Source organism: Hyla sarda, unplaced genomic scaffold, assembly GCF_029499605.1.
Source record: "Hyla sarda isolate aHylSar1 unplaced genomic scaffold, aHylSar1.hap1 scaffold_2859, whole genome shotgun sequence".
Taxonomy (NCBI): domain Eukaryota; kingdom Metazoa; phylum Chordata; class Amphibia; order Anura; family Hylidae; genus Hyla; species Hyla sarda.
In genome coordinates this window covers 1-17,147 of record NW_026609565.1, presented here as the reverse complement: position 1 = coordinate 17,147, position 17,147 = coordinate 1, and the positions used below count along the sequence as shown (strand labels likewise).

Here is a 17,147-nt window from a genome sequence, read left to right as displayed (position 1 = left end):
TTGGTGATGTCGTCTATTATGGCCTTCATAGAAGCAACAGGAGATTGTTGCATCCATCTAGAACCCTCAGAACTACAGTGCTATGATGTCACTCACTTCCACAGGCCTTGCAGAGTGTAAACAACAACAACCCAGCTTTGTTGTGTATGTAACCATAGGGATTTGTGATGTCACCTAGAACCTTCACAGCAGCGACAGCTTTATGAGGAGCATCAGCACTGCTCTGCCTGAGCAGAACCATCACCGCCATAGGTTGTCAAATAACCCGGATTTAACCCACACAGGTAAGTCCAATGGGGTGCAGGCATGTCCTCTATGCTTACAGCTTCCCGTGGGTGTTGGTTTGATACCGTTTGGGGACAGCCAAGGAGGCATCTGCAGGCAACAAAGGTAGGTGTGTGCTTGTGTGTGTGTTTCCTATGCAGATCCTAAGCCCAGTGTCACATGCAAGTAGGAGGAGTAAGAAGGGTTCCTGGCAAATCCGGGTTATGGATTGCATTTAAAAAGGCCCCGTGGGAGTGCAATGGGCCCCTGTCTTGCTGCTTAGCAATAATGGTATGGGTTTAGGTTCTGCTGTGTGTACTGGTGGTTGACTGCCCCCCAGCCCAGAGTGTGCATGGAAAATTGTCTGGCAGCCTCCCTGACAGCAAGCAGTGATAGTGCCCATGAAGGGGACCTTGTTGGGCCCGCCCCTTTCACGGTTATCGCTTCTCGGCCTTTTGGCTAAGATCAAGTGTAGTATCTGTTCTTATCAGTTTAATATCTGATACGTCCCCTATCTGGGGACCATATATTAAATGGATTTTTGAGAACGGGGGCCGATTTCGAAGCTTGCTTCCGTCGCCCTATGCATTGACCCGATATGGCAGTATCTTCGGGTACAGTGCACCACCCCCTTACAGGGTTAAAAAGAAAGATTCCTACTTTCATTGCTACCTGCTTGCTGGCTAGCCAGCTAGCCAGCCCTGTGGGCCTTGCTGCTGCAGCCAAAAAACAAAAGGTGGTGCTGCTGCTGCTGCTTCTGCTTGTGTCTGGCCGCTGTTGGAGCGTCCAGGCACAGGACTTCTGCTGCTGCTGACTAAATGGCCTCCTTAATTGGATCATTTGAGTAGCCAGCACACCTGTGCAGGTAGGGCATGACATGATAGGCAGCTGCCTTGATAGCGGGTGGGTGCTGAATGTTCCTAATTGACAAAATAAGATTAATGCTTATGAAGAAATATAAAATCTCATCCCTTCCCCAATATCGCGCCACACCCCTACCCCTTAATTCCCTGGTTGAACTTGATGGACATATGTCTTTTTTCGACCGTACTAACTATGTAACTATGTAACATAACATGGGGGGGGGTCTCCTGGCTGTTCACACAGGTGTGTCATTGCTGTACATTGACCATGCATTGCTTCTGTGGTATTGCAAAGGCAAAGACAAATGCTTCCAGCCATCCATTGCACTAATGGATTGGTCATCAGCTGGCTGTCTATGTCCCGCATCAATATAGACCAAAGTACAGAGGGTTAGGCTATGCTATTGTGCACCTACCTGATGCATCAGAAGGTGCGAGGCCCTTGCTAAATTCTGTGCACAGACTTTGAGATCTATACTTTAGACTGTATCTAAACCTGCTCCAACATGGACTGACATTCTGGCCTACTTTCAGCCGATGCGACTTGTCTGTCGCTGAACAGTCGCTTTTTATGTATTCAGCACCTATGTATAATGTTGTAAAAATGCTCTAGAAGCTAAAGTCGCAGAAATGTCACACATATTTGGCCTGCAACTTTCTGTGCGACAAATTCAGACAGGAAAAATCAGTATAAATCCTTAGAAAATTATCCCCCAGTGTCTCCATCTGCTGGCGGTATTGAATAAGCATTGCTGCACTGATGGGGTATGCATTAGACGAAAAAAAAGAAGAAAAAGAAGAATAATACGCCCAGAAAAGAGGCGAAAAGGAGAAAAACGTAAAAAAACGTGAAAAAAAAGTAAGAGGAAGAGAAGGGAAAAAAAGGTGGAAATGGGTTTAAAAGTGATTTCGGCGGAGATATATATATATATATATATATATATATATATATATATATATATATATACGCGCACACACACACATATATATAAACGTATTCTCCGTTGAGATATTGCAGCCGCTGCTGTGTCCAGGCCCAGGAGCCTTAGCACTGTGCTGTGATGTCACTCAATACCACTGACATCACTAGGTGTAAACAACATCTCTCCTTTGCTGTGTATGTGACTATGGAGCTGTTTGGTGATGTCGTCTATTATGGCCTTCATAGAAGCAACAGGAGATTGTTGCATCCATCTAGAACCCTCAGAACTACAGTGCTATGATGTCACTCACTTCCACAGGCCTTGCAGAGTGTAAACAACAACAACCCAGCTTTGTTGTGTATGTAACCATAGGGATTTGTGATGTCACCTAGAACCTTCACAGCAGCGACAGCTTTATGAGGAGCATCAGCACTGCTCTGCCTGAGCAGAACCATCACCGCCATAGGTTGTCAAATAACCCGGATTTAACCCACACAGGTAAGTCCAATGGGGTGCAGGCATGTCCTCTATGCTTACAGCTTCCCGTGGGTGTTGGTTTGATACCGTTTGGGGACAGCCAAGGAGGCATCTGCAGGCAACAAAGGTAGGTGTGTGCTTGTGTGTGTGTTTCCTATGCAGATCCTAAGCCCAGTGTCACATGCAAGTAGGAGGAGTAAGAAGGGTTCCTGGCAAATCCGGGTTATGGATTGCATTTAAAAAGGCCCCGTGGGAGTGCAATGGGCCCCTGTCTTGCTGCTTAGCAATAATGGTATGGGTTTAGGTTCTGCTGTGTGTACTGGTGGTTGACTGCCCCCCAGCCCAGAGTGTGCATGGAAAATTGTCTGGCAGCCTCCCTGACAGCAAGCAGTGATAGTGCCCATGAAGGGGACCTTGTTGGGCCCGCCCCTTTCACGGTTATCGCTTCTCGGCCTTTTGGCTAAGATCAAGTGTAGTATCTGTTCTTATCAGTTTAATATCTGATACGTCCCCTATCTGGGGACCATATATTAAATGGATTTTTGAGAACGGGGGCCAATTTCGAAGCTTGCTTCCGTCGCCCTATGCATTGACCCGATATGGCAGTATCTTCGGGTACAGTGCACCACCCCCTTACAGGGTTAAAAAGAAAGATTCCTACTTTCATTGCTACCTGCTTGCTGGCTAGCCAGCTAGCCAGCCCTGTGGGCCTTGCTGCTGCAGCCAAAAAACAAAAGGTGGTGCTGCTGCTGCTGCTGCTGCTGCTGCTTCTGCTTGTGTCTGGCCGCTGTTGGAGCGTCCAGGCACAGGACTTCTGCTGCTGCTGACTAAATGGCCTCCTTAATTGGATCATTTGAGTAGCCAGCACACCTGTGCAGGTAGGGCATGACATGATAGGCAGCTGCCTTGATAGCGGGTGGGTGCTGAATGTTCCTAATTGACAAAATAAGATTAATGCTTATGAAGAAATATAAAATCTCATCCCTTCCCCAATATCGCGCCACACCCCTACCCCTTAATTCCCTGGTTGAACTTGATGGACATATGTCTTTTTTCGACCGTACTAACTATGTAACTATGTAACATAACATGGGGGGGGTCTCCTGGCTGTTCACACAGGTGTGTCATTGCTGTACATTGACCATGCATTGCTTCTGTGGTATTGCAAAGGCAAAGACAAATGCTTCCAGCCATCCATTGCACTAATGGATTGGTCCTCAGCTGGCTGTCTATGTCCCGCATCAATATAGACCAAAGTACAGAGGGTTAGGCTATGCTATTGTGCACCTACCTGATGCATCAGAAGGTGCGAGGCCCTTGCTAAATTCTGTGCACAGACTTTGAGATCTATACTTTAGACTGTATCTAAACCTGCTCCAACATGGACTGACATTCTGGCCTACTTTCAGCCGATGCGACTTGTCTGTCGCTGAACAGTCGCTTTTTATGTATTCAGCACCTATGTATAATGTTGTAAAAATGCTCTAGAAGCTAAAGTCGCAGAAATGTCACACATATTTGGCCTGCAACTTTCTGTGCGACAAATTCAGACAGGAAAAATCAGTATAAATCCTTAGAAAATTATCCCCCAGTGTCTCCATCTGCTGGCGGTATTGAATAAGCATTGCTGCACTGATGGGGTATGCATTAGACGAAAAAAAAGAAGAAAAAGAAGAATAATACGCCCAGAAAAGAGGCGAAAAGGAGAAAAACGTAAAAAAACGTGAAAAAAAAGTAAGAGGAAGAGAAGGGAAAAAAAGGTGGAAATGGGTTTAAAAGTGATTTCGGCGGAGAAATATATATATATATATATATATATATATATATATATATATATATACGCGCACACACACACATATATATAAACGTATTCTCCGTTGAGATATTGCAGCCGCTGCTGTGTCCAGGCCCAGGAGCCTTAGCACTGTGCTGTGATGTCACTCAATACCACTGACATCACTAGGTGTAAACAACATCTCTCCTTTGCTGTGTATGTGACTATGGAGCTGTTTGGTGATGTCGTCTATTATGGCCTTCATAGAAGCAACAGGAGATTGTTGCATCCATCTAGAACCCTCAGAACTACAGTGCTATGATGTCACTCACTTCCACAGGCCTTGCAGAGTGTAAACAACAACAACCCAGCTTTGTTGTGTATGTAACCATAGGGATTTGTGATGTCACCTAGAACCTTCACAGCAGCGACAGCTTTATGAGGAGCATCAGCACTGCTCTGCCTGAGCAGAACCATCACCGCCATAGGTTGTCAAATAACCCGGATTTAACCCACACAGGTAAGTCCAATGGGGTGCAGGCATGTCCTCTATGCTTACAGCTTCCCGTGGGTGTTGGTTTGATACCGTTTGGGGACAGCCAAGGAGGCATCTGCAGGCAACAAAGGTAGGTGTGTGCTTGTGTGTGTGTTTCCTATGCAGATCCTAAGCCCAGTGTCACATGCAAGTAGGAGGAGTAAGAAGGGTTCCTGGCAAATCCGGGTTATGGATTGCATTTAAAAAGGCCCCGTGGGAGTGCAATGGGCCCCTGTCTTGCTGCTTAGCAATAATGGTATGGGTTTAGGTTCTGCTGTGTGTACTTTTGGTTGACTGCCCCCCAGCCCAGAGTGTGCATGGAAAATTGTCTGGCAGCCTCCCTGACAGCAAGCAGTGATAGTGCCCATGAAGGGGACCTTGTTGGGCCCGCCCCTTTCACGGTTATCGCTTCTCGGCCTTTTGGCTAAGATCAAGTGTAGTATCTGTTCTTATCAGTTTAATATCTGATACGTCCCCTATCTGGGGACCATATATTAAATGGATTTTTGAGAACGGGGGCCGATTTCGAAGCTTGCTTCCGTCGCCCTATGCATTGACCCGATATGGCAGTATCTTCGGGTACAGTGCACCACCCCCTTACAGGGTTAAAAAGAAAGATTCCTACTTTCATTGCTACCTGCTTGCTGGCTAGCCAGCTAGCCAGCCCTGTGGGCCTTGCTGCTGCAGCCAAAAAACAAAAGGTGGTGCTGCTGCTGCTGCTGCTGCTTCTGCTTGTGTCTGGCCGCTGTTGGAGCGTCCAGGCACAGGACTTCTGCTGCTGCTGACTAAATGGCCTCCTTAATTGGATCATTTGAGTAGCCAGCACACCTGTGCAGGTAGGGCATGACATGATAGGCAGCTGCCTTGATAGCGGGTGGGTGCTGAATGTTCCTAATTGACAAAATAAGATTAATGCTTATGAAGAAATATAAAATCTCATCCCTTCCCCAATATCGCGCCACACCCCTACCCCTTAATTCCCTGGTTGAACTTGATGGACATATGTCTTTTTTCGACCGTACTAACTATGTAACTATGTAACATAACATGGGGGGGGTCTCCTGGCTGTTCACACAGGTGTGTCATTGCTGTACATTGACCATGCATTGCTTCTGTGGTATTGCAAAGGCAAAGACAAATGCTTCCAGCCATCCATTGCACTAATGGATTGGTCATCAGCTGGCTGTCTATGTCCCGCATCAATATAGACCAAAGTACAGAGGGTTAGGCTATGCTATTGTGCACCTACCTGATGCATCAAAAGGTGCGAGGCCCTTGCTAAATTCTGTGCACAGACTTTGAGATCTATACTTTAGACTGTATCTAAACCTGCTCCAACATGGACTGACATTCTGGCCTACTTTCAGCCGATGCGACTTGTCTGTCGCTGAACAGTCGCTTTTTATGTATTCAGCACCTATGTATAATGTTGTAAAAATGCTCTAGAAGCTAAAGTCGCAGAAATGTCACACATATTTGGCCTGCAACTTTCTGTGCGACAAATTCAGACAGGAAAAATCAGTATAAATCCTTAGAAAATTATCCCCCAGTGTCTCCATCTGCTGGCGGTATTGAATAAGCATTGCTGCACTGATGGGGTATGCATTAGACGAAAAAAAAGAAGAAAAAGAAGAATAATACGCCCAGAAAAGAGGCGAAAAGGAGAAAAACGTAAAAAAACGTGAAAAAAAAGTAAGAGGAAGAGAAGGGAAAAAAAGGTGGAAATGGGTTTAAAAGTGATTTCGGCGGAGATATATATATATATATATATATATATATATATATATACGCGCACACACACACATATATATAAACGTATTCTCCGTTGAGATATTGCAGCCGCTGCTGTGTCCAGGCCCAGGAGCCTTAGCACTGTGCTGTGATGTCACTCAATACCACTGACATCACTAGGTGTAAACAACATCTCTCCTTTGCTGTGTATGTGACTATGGAGCTGTTTGGTGATGTCGTCTATTATGGCCTTCATAGAAGCAACAGGAGATTGTTGCATCCATCTAGAACCCTCAGAACTACAGTGCTATGATGTCACTCACTTCCACAGGCCTTGCAGAGTGTAAACAACAACAACCCAGCTTTGTTGTGTATGTAACCATAGGGATTTGTGATGTCACCTAGAACCTTCACAGCAGCGACAGCTTTATGAGGAGCATCAGCACTGCTCTGCCTGAGCAGAACCATCACCGCCATAGGTTGTCAAATAACCCGGATTTAACCCACACAGGTAAGTCCAATGGGGTGCAGGCATGTCCTCTATGCTTACAGCTTCCCGTGGGTGTTGGTTTGATACCGTTTGGGGACAGCCAAGGAGGCATCTGCAGGCAACAAAGGTAGGTGTGTGCTTGTGTGTGTGTTTCCTATGCAGATCCTAAGCCCAGTGTCACATGCAAGTAGGAGGAGTAAGAAGGGTTCCTGGCAAATCCGGGTTATGGATTGCATTTAAAAAGGCCCCGTGGGAGTGCAATGGGCCCCTGTCTTGCTGCTTAGCAATAATGGTATGGGTTTAGGTTCTGCTGTGTGTACTGGTGGTTGACTGCCCCCCAGCCCAGAGTGTGCATGGAAAATTGTCTGGCAGCCTCCCTGACAGCAAGCAGTGATAGTGCCCATGAAGGGGACCTTGTTGGGCCCGCCCCTTTCACGGTTATCGCTTCTCGGCCTTTTGGCTAAGATCAAGTGTAGTATCTGTTCTTATCAGTTTAATATCTGATACGTCCCCTATCTGGGGACCATATATTAAATGGATTTTTGAGAACGGGGGCCGATTTCGAAGCTTGCTTCCGTCGCCCTATGCATTGACCCGATATGGCAGTATCTTCGGGTACAGTGCACCACCCCCTTACAGGGTTAAAAAGAAAGATTCCTACTTTCATTGCTACCTGCTTGCTGGCTAGCCAGCTAGCCAGCTAGCCAGCCCTGTGGGCCTTGCTGCTGCAGCCAAAAAACAAAAGGTGGTGCTGCTGCTGCTGCTTCTGCTTGTGTCTGGCCGCTGTTGGAGCGTCCAGGCACAGGACTTCTGCTGCTGCTGACTAAATGGCCTCCTTAATTGGATCATTTGAGTAGCCAGCACACCTGTGCAGGTAGGGCATGACATGATAGGCAGCTGCCTTGATAGCGGGTGGGTGCTGAATGTTCCTAATTGACAAAATAAGATTAATGCTTATGAAGAAATATAAAATCTCATCCCTTCCCCAATATCGCGCCACACCCCTACCCCTTAATTCCCTGGTTGAACTTGATGGACATATGTCTTTTTTCGACCGTACTAACTATGTAACTATGTAACATAACATGGGGGGGGGTCTCCTGGCTGTTCACACAGGTGTGTCATTGCTGTACATTGACCATGCATTGCTTCTGTGGTATTGCAAAGGCAAAGACAAATGCTTCCAGCCATCCATTGCACTAATGGATTGGTCATCAGCTGGCTGTCTATGTCCCGCATCAATATAGACCAAAGTACAGAGGGTTAGGCTATGCTATTGTGCACCTACCTGATGCATCAGAAGGTGCGAGGCCCTTGCTAAATTCTGTGCACAGACTTTGAGATCTATACTTTAGACTGTATCTAAACCTGCTCCAACATGGACTGACATTCTGGCCTACTTTCAGCCGATGCGACTTGTCTGTCGCTGAACAGTCGCTTTTTATGTATTCAGCACCTATGTATAATGTTGTAAAAATGCTCTAGAAGCTAAAGTCGCAGAAATGTCACACATATTTGGCCTGCAACTTTCTGTGCGACAAATTCAGACAGGAAAAATCAGTATAAATCCTTAGAAAATTATCCCCCAGTGTCTCCATCTGCTGGCGGTATTGAATAAGCATTGCTGCACTGATGGGGTATGCATTAGACGAAAAAAAAGAAGAAAAAGAAGAATAATACGCCCAGAAAAGAGGCGAAAAGGAGAAAAACGTAAAAAAACGTGAAAAAAAAGTAAGAGGAAGAGAAGGGAAAAAAAGGTGGAAATGGGTTTAAAAGTGATTTCGGCGGAGAAATATATATATATATATATATATATATATATATATATATATATACGCGCACACACACACATATATATAAACGTATTCTCCGTTGAGATATTGCAGCCGCTGCTGTGTCCAGGCCCAGGAGCCTTAGCACTGTGCTGTGATGTCACTCAATACCACTGACATCACTAGGTGTAAACAACATCTCTCCTTTGCTGTGTATGTGACTATGGAGCTGTTTGGTGATGTCGTCTATTATGGCCTTCATAGAAGCAACAGGAGATTGTTGCATCCATCTAGAACCCTCAGAACTACAGTGCTATGATGTCACTCACTTCCACAGGCCTTGCAGAGTGTAAACAACAACAACCCAGCTTTGTTGTGTATGTAACCATAGGGATTTGTGATGTCACCTAGAACCTTCACAGCAGCGACAGCTTTATGAGGAGCATCAGCACTGCTCTGCCTGAGCAGAACCATCACCGCCATAGGTTGTCAAATAACCCGGATTTAACCCACACAGGTAAGTCCAATGGGGTGCAGGCATGTCCTCTATGCTTACAGCTTCCCGTGGGTGTTGGTTTGATACCGTTTGGGGACAGCCAAGGAGGCATCTGCAGGCAACAAAGGTAGGTGTGTGCTTGTGTGTGTGTTTCCTATGCAGATCCTAAGCCCAGTGTCACATGCAAGTAGGAGGAGTAAGAAGGGTTCCTGGCAAATCCGGGTTATGGATTGCATTTAAAAAGGCCCCGTGGGAGTGCAATGGGCCCCTGTCTTGCTGCTTAGCAATAATGGTATGGGTTTAGGTTCTGCTGTGTGTACTGGTGGTTGACTGCCCCCCAGCCCAGAGTGTGCATGGAAAATTGTCTGGCAGCCTCCCTGACAGCAAGCAGTGATAGTGCCCATGAAGGGGACCTTGTTGGGCCCGCCCCTTTCACGGTTATCGCTTCTCGGCCTTTTGGCTAAGATCAAGTGTAGTATCTGTTCTTATCAGTTTAATATCTGATACGTCCCCTATCTGGGGACCATATATTAAATGGATTTTTGAGAACGGGGGCCAATTTCGAAGCTTGCTTCCGTCGCCCTATGCATTGACCCGATATGGCAGTATCTTCGGGTACAGTGCACCACCCCCTTACAGGGTTAAAAAGAAAGATTCCTACTTTCATTGCTACCTGCTTGCTGGCTAGCCAGCTAGCCAGCCCTGTGGGCCTTGCTGCTGCAGCCAAAAAACAAAAGGTGGTGCTGCTGCTGCTGCTGCTGCTGCTGCTTCTGCTTGTGTCTGGCCGCTGTTGGAGCGTCCAGGCACAGGACTTCTGCTGCTGCTGACTAAATGGCCTCCTTAATTGGATCATTTGAGTAGCCAGCACACCTGTGCAGGTAGGGCATGACATGATAGGCAGCTGCCTTGATAGCGGGTGGGTGCTGAATGTTCCTAATTGACAAAATAAGATTAATGCTTATGAAGAAATATAAAATCTCATCCCTTCCCCAATATCGCGCCACACCCCTACCCCTTAATTCCCTGGTTGAACTTGATGGACATATGTCTTTTTTCGACCGTACTAACTATGTAACTATGTAACATAACATGGGGGGGGTCTCCTGGCTGTTCACACAGGTGTGTCATTGCTGTACATTGACCATGCATTGCTTCTGTGGTATTGCAAAGGCAAAGACAAATGCTTCCAGCCATCCATTGCACTAATGGATTGGTCATCAGCTGGCTGTCTATGTCCCGCATCAATATAGACCAAAGTACAGAGGGTTAGGCTATGCTATTGTGCACCTACCTGATGCATCAGAAGGTGCGAGGCCCTTGCTAAATTCTGTGCACAGACTTTGAGATCTATACTTTAGACTGTATCTAAACCTGCTCCAACATGGACTGACATTCTGGCCTACTTTCAGCCGATGCGACTTGTCTGTCGCTGAACAGTCGCTTTTTATGTATTCAGCACCTATGTATAATGTTGTAAAAATGCTCTAGAAGCTAAAGTCGCAGAAATGTCACACATATTTGGCCTGCAACTTTCTGTGCGACAAATTCAGACAGGAAAAATCAGTATAAATCCTTAGAAAATTATCCCCCAGTGTCTCCATCTGCTGGCGGTATTGAATAAGCATTGCTGCACTGATGGGGTATGCATTAGACGAAAAAAAAGAAGAAAAAGAAGAATAATACGCCCAGAAAAGAGGCGAAAAGGAGAAAAACGTAAAAAAACGTGAAAAAAAAGTAAGAGGAAGAGAAGGGAAAAAAAGGTGGAAATGGGTTTAAAAGTGATTTCGGCGGAGAATATATATATATATATATATATATATATATATATATATATATATACGCGCACACACACACATATATATAAACGTATTCTCCGTTGAGATATTGCAGCCGCTGCTGTGTCCAGGCCCAGGAGCCTTAGCACTGTGCTGTGATGTCACTCAATACCACTGACATCACTAGGTGTAAACAACATCTCTCCTTTGCTGTGTATGTGACTATGGAGCTGTTTGGTGATGTCGTCTATTATGGCCTTCATAGAAGCAACAGGAGATTGTTGCATCCATCTAGAACCCTCAGAACTACAGTGCTATGATGTCACTCACTTCCACAGGCCTTGCAGAGTGTAAACAACAACAACCCAGCTTTGTTGTGTATGTAACCATAGGGATTTGTGATGTCACCTAGAACCTTCACAGCAGCGACAGCTTTATGAGGAGCATCAGCACTGCTCTGCCTGAGCAGAACCATCACCGCCATAGGTTGTCAAATAACCCGGATTTAACCCACACAGGTAAGTCCAATGGGGTGCAGGCATGTCCTCTATGCTTACAGCTTCCCGTGGGTGTTGGTTTGATACCGTTTGGGGACAGCCAAGGAGGCATCTGCAGGCAACAAAGGTAGGTGTGTGCTTGTGTGTGTGTTTCCTATGCAGATCCTAAGCCCAGTGTCACATGCAAGTAGGAGGAGTAAGAAGGGTTCCTGGCAAATCCGGGTTATGGATTGCATTTAAAAAGGCCCCGTGGGAGTGCAATGGGCCCCTGTCTTGCTGCTTAGCAATAATGGTATGGGTTTAGGTTCTGCTGTGTGTACTGGTGGTTGACTGCCCCCCAGCCCAGAGTGTGCATGGAAAATTGTCTGGCAGCCTCCCTGACAGCAAGCAGTGATAGTGCCCATGAAGGGGACCTTGTTGGGCCCGCCCCTTTCACGGTTATCGCTTCTCGGCCTTTTGGCTAAGATCAAGTGTAGTATCTGTTCTTATCAGTTTAATATCTGATACGTCCCCTATCTGGGGACCATATATTAAATGGATTTTTGAGAACGGGGGCCGATTTCGAAGCTTGCTTCCGTCGCCCTATGCATTGACCCGATATGGCAGTATCTTCGGGTACAGTGCACCACCCCCTTACAGGGTTAAAAAGAAAGATTCCTACTTTCATTGCTACCTGCTTGCTGGCTAGCCAGCTAGCCAGCCCTGTGGGCCTTGCTGCTGCAGCCAAAAAACAAAAGGTGGTGCTGCTGCTGCTGCTGCTGCTTCTGCTTGTGTCTGGCCGCTGTTGGAGCGTCCAGGCACAGGACTTCTGCTGCTGCTGACTAAATGGCCTCCTTAATTGGATCATTTGAGTAGCCAGCACACCTGTGCAGGTAGGGCATGACATGATAGGCAGCTGCCTTGATAGCGGGTGGGTGCTGAATGTTCCTAATTGACAAAATAAGATTAATGCTTATGAAGAAATATAAAATCTCATCCCTTCCCCAATATCGCGCCACACCCCTACCCCTTAATTCCCTGGTTGAACTTGATGGACATATGTCTTTTTTCGACCGTACTAACTATGTAACTATGTAACATAACATGGGGGGGGTCTCCTGGCTGTTCACACAGGTGTGTCATTGCTGTACATTGACCATGCATTGCTTCTGTGGTATTGCAAAGGCAAAGACAAATGCTTCCAGCCATCCATTGCACTAATGGATTGGTCATCAGCTGGCTGTCTATGTCCCGCATCAATATAGACCAAAGTACAGAGGGTTAGGCTATGCTATTGTGCACCTACCTGATGCATCAGAAGGTGCGAGGCCCTTGCTAAATTCTGTGCACAGACTTTGAGATCTATACTTTAGACTGTATCTAAACCTGCTCCAACATGGACTGACATTCTGGCCTACTTTCAGCCGATGCGACTTGTCTGTCGCTGAACAGTCGCTTTTTATGTATTCAGCACCTATGTATAATGTTGTAAAAATGCTCTAGAAGCTAAAGTCGCAGAAATGTCACACATATTTGGCCTGCAACTTTCTGTGCGACAAATTCAGACAGGAAAAATCAGTATAAATCCTTAGAAAATTATCCCCCAGTGTCTCCATCTGCTGGCGGTATTGAATAAGCATTGCTGCACTGATGGGGTATGCATTAGACGAAAAAAAAGAAGAAAAAGAAGAATAATACGCCCAGAAAAGAGGCGAAAAGGAGAAAAACGTAAAAAAACGTGAAAAAAAAGTAAGAGGAAGAGAAGGGAAAAAAAGGTGGAAATGGGTTTAAAAGTGATTTCGGCGGAGAAATATATATATATATATATATATATATATATATATATATATACGCGCACACACACACATATATATAAACGTATTCTCCGTTGAGATATTGCAGCCGCTGCTGTGTCCAGGCCCAGGAGCCTTAGCACTGTGCTGTGATGTCACTCAATACCACTGACATCACTAGGTGTAAACAACATCTCTCCTTTGCTGTGTATGTGACTATGGAGCTGTTTGGTGATGTCGTCTATTATGGCCTTCATAGAAGCAACAGGAGATTGTTGCATCCATCTAGAACCCTCAGAACTACAGTGCTATGATGTCACTCACTTCCACAGGCCTTGCAGAGTGTAAACAACAACAACCCAGCTTTGTTGTGTATGTAACCATAGGGATTTGTGATGTCACCTAGAACCTTCACAGCAGCGACAGCTTTATGAGGAGCATCAGCACTGCTCTGCCTGAGCAGAACCATCACCGCCATAGGTTGTCAAATAACCCGGATTTAACCCACACAGGTAAGTCCAATGGGGTGCAGGCATGTCCTCTATGCTTACAGCTTCCCGTGGGTGTTGGTTTGATACCGTTTGGGGACAGCCAAGGAGGCATCTGCAGGCAACAAAGGTAGGTGTGTGCTTGTGTGTGTGTTTCCTATGCAGATCCTAAGCCCAGTGTCACATGCAAGTAGGAGGAGTAAGAAGGGTTCCTGGCAAATCCGGGTTATGGATTGCATTTAAAAAGGCCCCGTGGGAGTGCAATGGGCCCCTGTCTTGCTGCTTAGCAATAATGGTATGGGTTTAGGTTCTGCTGTGTGTACTGGTGGTTGACTGCCCCCCAGCCCAGAGTGTGCATGGAAAATTGTCTGGCAGCCTCCCTGACAGCAAGCAGTGATAGTGCCCATGAAGGGGACCTTGTTGGGCCCGCCCCTTTCACGGTTATCGCTTCTCGGCCTTTTGGCTAAGATCAAGTGTAGTATCTGTTCTTATCAGTTTAATATCTGATACGTCCCCTATCTGGGGACCATATATTAAATGGATTTTTGAGAACGGGGGCCGATTTCGAAGCTTGCTTCCGTCGCCCTATGCATTGACCCGATATGGCAGTATCTTCGGGTACAGTGCACCACCCCCTTACAGGGTTAAAAAGAAAGATTCCTACTTTCATTGCTACCTGCTTGCTGGCTAGCCAGCTAGCCAGCCCTGTGGGCCTTGCTGCTGCAGCCAAAAAACAAAATGGTGGTGCTGCTGCTGCTGCTTCTGCTTGTGTCTGGCCGCTGTTGGAGCGTCCAGGCACAGGACTTCTGCTGCTGCTGACTAAATGGCCTCCTTAATTGGATCATTTGAGTAGCCAGCACACCTGTGCAGGTAGGGCATGACATGATAGGCAGCTGCCTTGATAGCGGGTGGGTGCTGAATGTTCCTAATTGACAAAATAAGATTAATGCTTATGAAGAAATATAAAATCTCATCCCTTCCCCAATATCGCGCCACACCCCTACCCCTTAATTCCCTGGTTGAACTTGATGGACATATGTCTTTTTTCGACCGTACTAACTATGTAACTATGTAACATAACATGGGGGGGGGTCTCCTGGCTGTTCACACAGTGTGTCATTGCTGTACATTGACCATTGCATTGCTTCTGTGGTATTGCAAAGGCAAAGAACAAATGCTTCCAGCCATCCATTGCACTAATGGATTGGTCATCAGCTGGCTGTCTATGTCCCGCATCAATATAGACCAAAGTACAGAGGGGTTAGGCTATGCTATTGTGCACCTACCTGATGCATCAGAAGGTGCGAGGCCCTTGCTAAATTCTGTGCACAGACTTTGAGATCTATACTTTAGACTGTATCTAAACCTGCTCCAACATGGACTGACATTCTGGCCTACTTTCAGCCGATGCGACTTGTCTGTCGCTGAACAGTCGCTTTTTATGTATTCAGCACCTATGTATAATGTTGTAAAAATGCTCTAGAAGCTAAAGTCGCAGAAATGTCACACATATTTGGGCCTGCAACTTTCTGTGCCGACAAATTCAGACAGGAAAAATCAGTATAAATCCTTAGAAAATTATCCCCCCAGTGTCTCCATCTGCTGGCGGTATTGAATAAGCATTGCTGCACTGATGGGGTATGCATTAGACGAAAAAAAAGAAGAAAAAGAAGAATAATACGCCCAGAAAAGAGGCGAAAAGGGAGAAAAACGTAAAAAAAACGTGAAAAAAAAGTAAGAGGAAGAGAAGGGAAAAAAAGGTGGAAATGGGTTTAAAAGTGATTTCGGCGGAGAAATATATATATATATATATATATATATATATATATATATATATATATACGCGCACACACACACATATATATAAACGTATTCTCCGTTGAGATATTGCAGCCGCTGCTGTGTCCAGGCCCAGGAGCCTTAGCACTGTGCTGTGATGTCACTCAATACCACTGACATCACTAGGTGTAAACAACATCTCTCCTTTGCTGTGTATGTGACTATGGAGCTGTTTGGTGATGTCGTCTATTATGGCCTTCATAGAAGCAACAGGAGATTGTTGCATCCATCTAGAACCCTCAGAACTACAGTGCTATGATGTCACTCACTTCCACAGGCCTTGCAGAGTGTAAACAACAACAACCCAGCTTTGTTGTGTATTTAACCATAGGGATTTGTGATGTCACCTAGAACCTTCACAGCAGCGACAGCTTTATGAGGAGCATCAGCACTGCTCTGCCTGAGCAGAACCATCACCGCCATAGGTTGTCAAATAACCCGGATTTAACCCACACAGGTAAGTCCAATGGGGGTGCAGGCATGTCCTCTATGCTTACAGCTTCCCGTGGGTGTTGGTTTGATACCGTTTGGGGACAGCCAAGGAGGCATCTGCAGGCAACAAAGGTAGGTGTGTGCTTGTGTGTGTGTTTCCTATGCAGATCCTAAGCCCAGTGTCACATGCAAGTAGGAGGAGTAAGAAGGGTTCCTGGCAAATCCGGGTTATGGATTGCATTTAAAAAGGGCCCGTGGGAGTGCAATGGGCCCCTGTCTTGCTGCTTAGCAATAATGGTATGGGTTTAGGTTCTGCTGTGTGTACTGGTGGTTGACTGCCCCCCAGCCCAGAGTGTGCATGGAAAATTGTCTGGCAGCCTCCCTGACAGCAAGCAGTGATAGTGCCCATGAAGGGGACCTTGTTGGGCCCGCCCCTTTCACGGTTATCGCTTCTCGGCCTTTTGGCTAAGATCAAGTGTAGTATCTGTTCTTATCAGTTTAATATCTGATACGTCCCCTATCTGGGGACCATATATTAATGGATTTTTGAGAACGGGGGCCGATTTCGAAGCTTGCTTCCGTCGCCCTATGCATTGACCCCGATATGGCAGTATCTTCGGGTACAGTGCACCACCCCCTTACAGGGTTAAAAAGAAAGATTCCTACTTTCATTGCTACCTGCTTGCTGGCTAGCCAGCTAGCCAGCCCTGTGGCCTTGCTGCTGCAGCCAAAAAACAAAAGGTGGTGCTGCTGCTGCTGCTTCTGCTTGTGTCTGGCCGCTGTTGGAGCGTCCAGGCACAGGACTTTCTGCTGCTGCTGACTAAATGGCCTCCTTAATTGGATCATTTGAGTAGCCAGCACACCTGTGCAGGTAGGGCATGACATGATAGGCAGCTGCCTTGATAGCGGGTGGGTGCTGAATGTTCCTAATTGACAAAATAAGATTAATGCTTATGAAGAAATATAAAATCTCATCCCTTCCCCAATATCGCGCCACACCCCTACCCCTTAATTCCCTG

General features: G+C 46.2%; 8 non-coding genes across 8 annotated transcripts; all 8 read left to right on the top strand.

Annotated features, from left to right (window-relative positions):
• The first annotated feature begins 703 nt into the window (after positions 1–703).
• LOC130326659 (U2 spliceosomal RNA) lies at positions 704–894 on the top strand. Its single transcript, XR_008871231.1, has one exon. It is a non-coding gene; the product is annotated as a U2 spliceosomal RNA (small nuclear RNA).
• A 2,073-nt stretch (positions 895–2,967) lies between these two features.
• Positions 2,968–3,158, top strand: LOC130326667 (U2 spliceosomal RNA). Its single transcript, XR_008871238.1, has one exon. It is a non-coding gene; the product is annotated as a U2 spliceosomal RNA (small nuclear RNA).
• Positions 3,159–5,240: 2,082 nt separating this feature from the next.
• LOC130326658 (U2 spliceosomal RNA) lies at positions 5,241–5,431 on the top strand. Its single transcript, XR_008871230.1, has one exon. It is a non-coding gene; the product is annotated as a U2 spliceosomal RNA (small nuclear RNA).
• Positions 5,432–7,497: 2,066 nt separating this feature from the next.
• Positions 7,498–7,688, top strand: LOC130326670 (U2 spliceosomal RNA). The gene has a single exon (XR_008871241.1). It is a non-coding gene; the product is annotated as a U2 spliceosomal RNA (small nuclear RNA).
• A 2,077-nt stretch (positions 7,689–9,765) lies between these two features.
• LOC130326657 (U2 spliceosomal RNA) lies at positions 9,766–9,956 on the top strand. The gene has a single exon (XR_008871229.1). It is a non-coding gene; the product is annotated as a U2 spliceosomal RNA (small nuclear RNA).
• A 2,081-nt stretch (positions 9,957–12,037) lies between these two features.
• Positions 12,038–12,228, top strand: LOC130326669 (U2 spliceosomal RNA). The gene has a single exon (XR_008871240.1). It is a non-coding gene; the product is annotated as a U2 spliceosomal RNA (small nuclear RNA).
• A 2,072-nt stretch (positions 12,229–14,300) lies between these two features.
• Positions 14,301–14,491, top strand: LOC130326668 (U2 spliceosomal RNA). Its single transcript, XR_008871239.1, has one exon. It is a non-coding gene; the product is annotated as a U2 spliceosomal RNA (small nuclear RNA).
• A 2,082-nt stretch (positions 14,492–16,573) lies between these two features.
• Positions 16,574–16,764, top strand: LOC130326666 (U2 spliceosomal RNA). The gene has a single exon (XR_008871237.1). It is a non-coding gene; the product is annotated as a U2 spliceosomal RNA (small nuclear RNA).
• Positions 16,765–17,147: the final 383 nt, after the last annotated feature.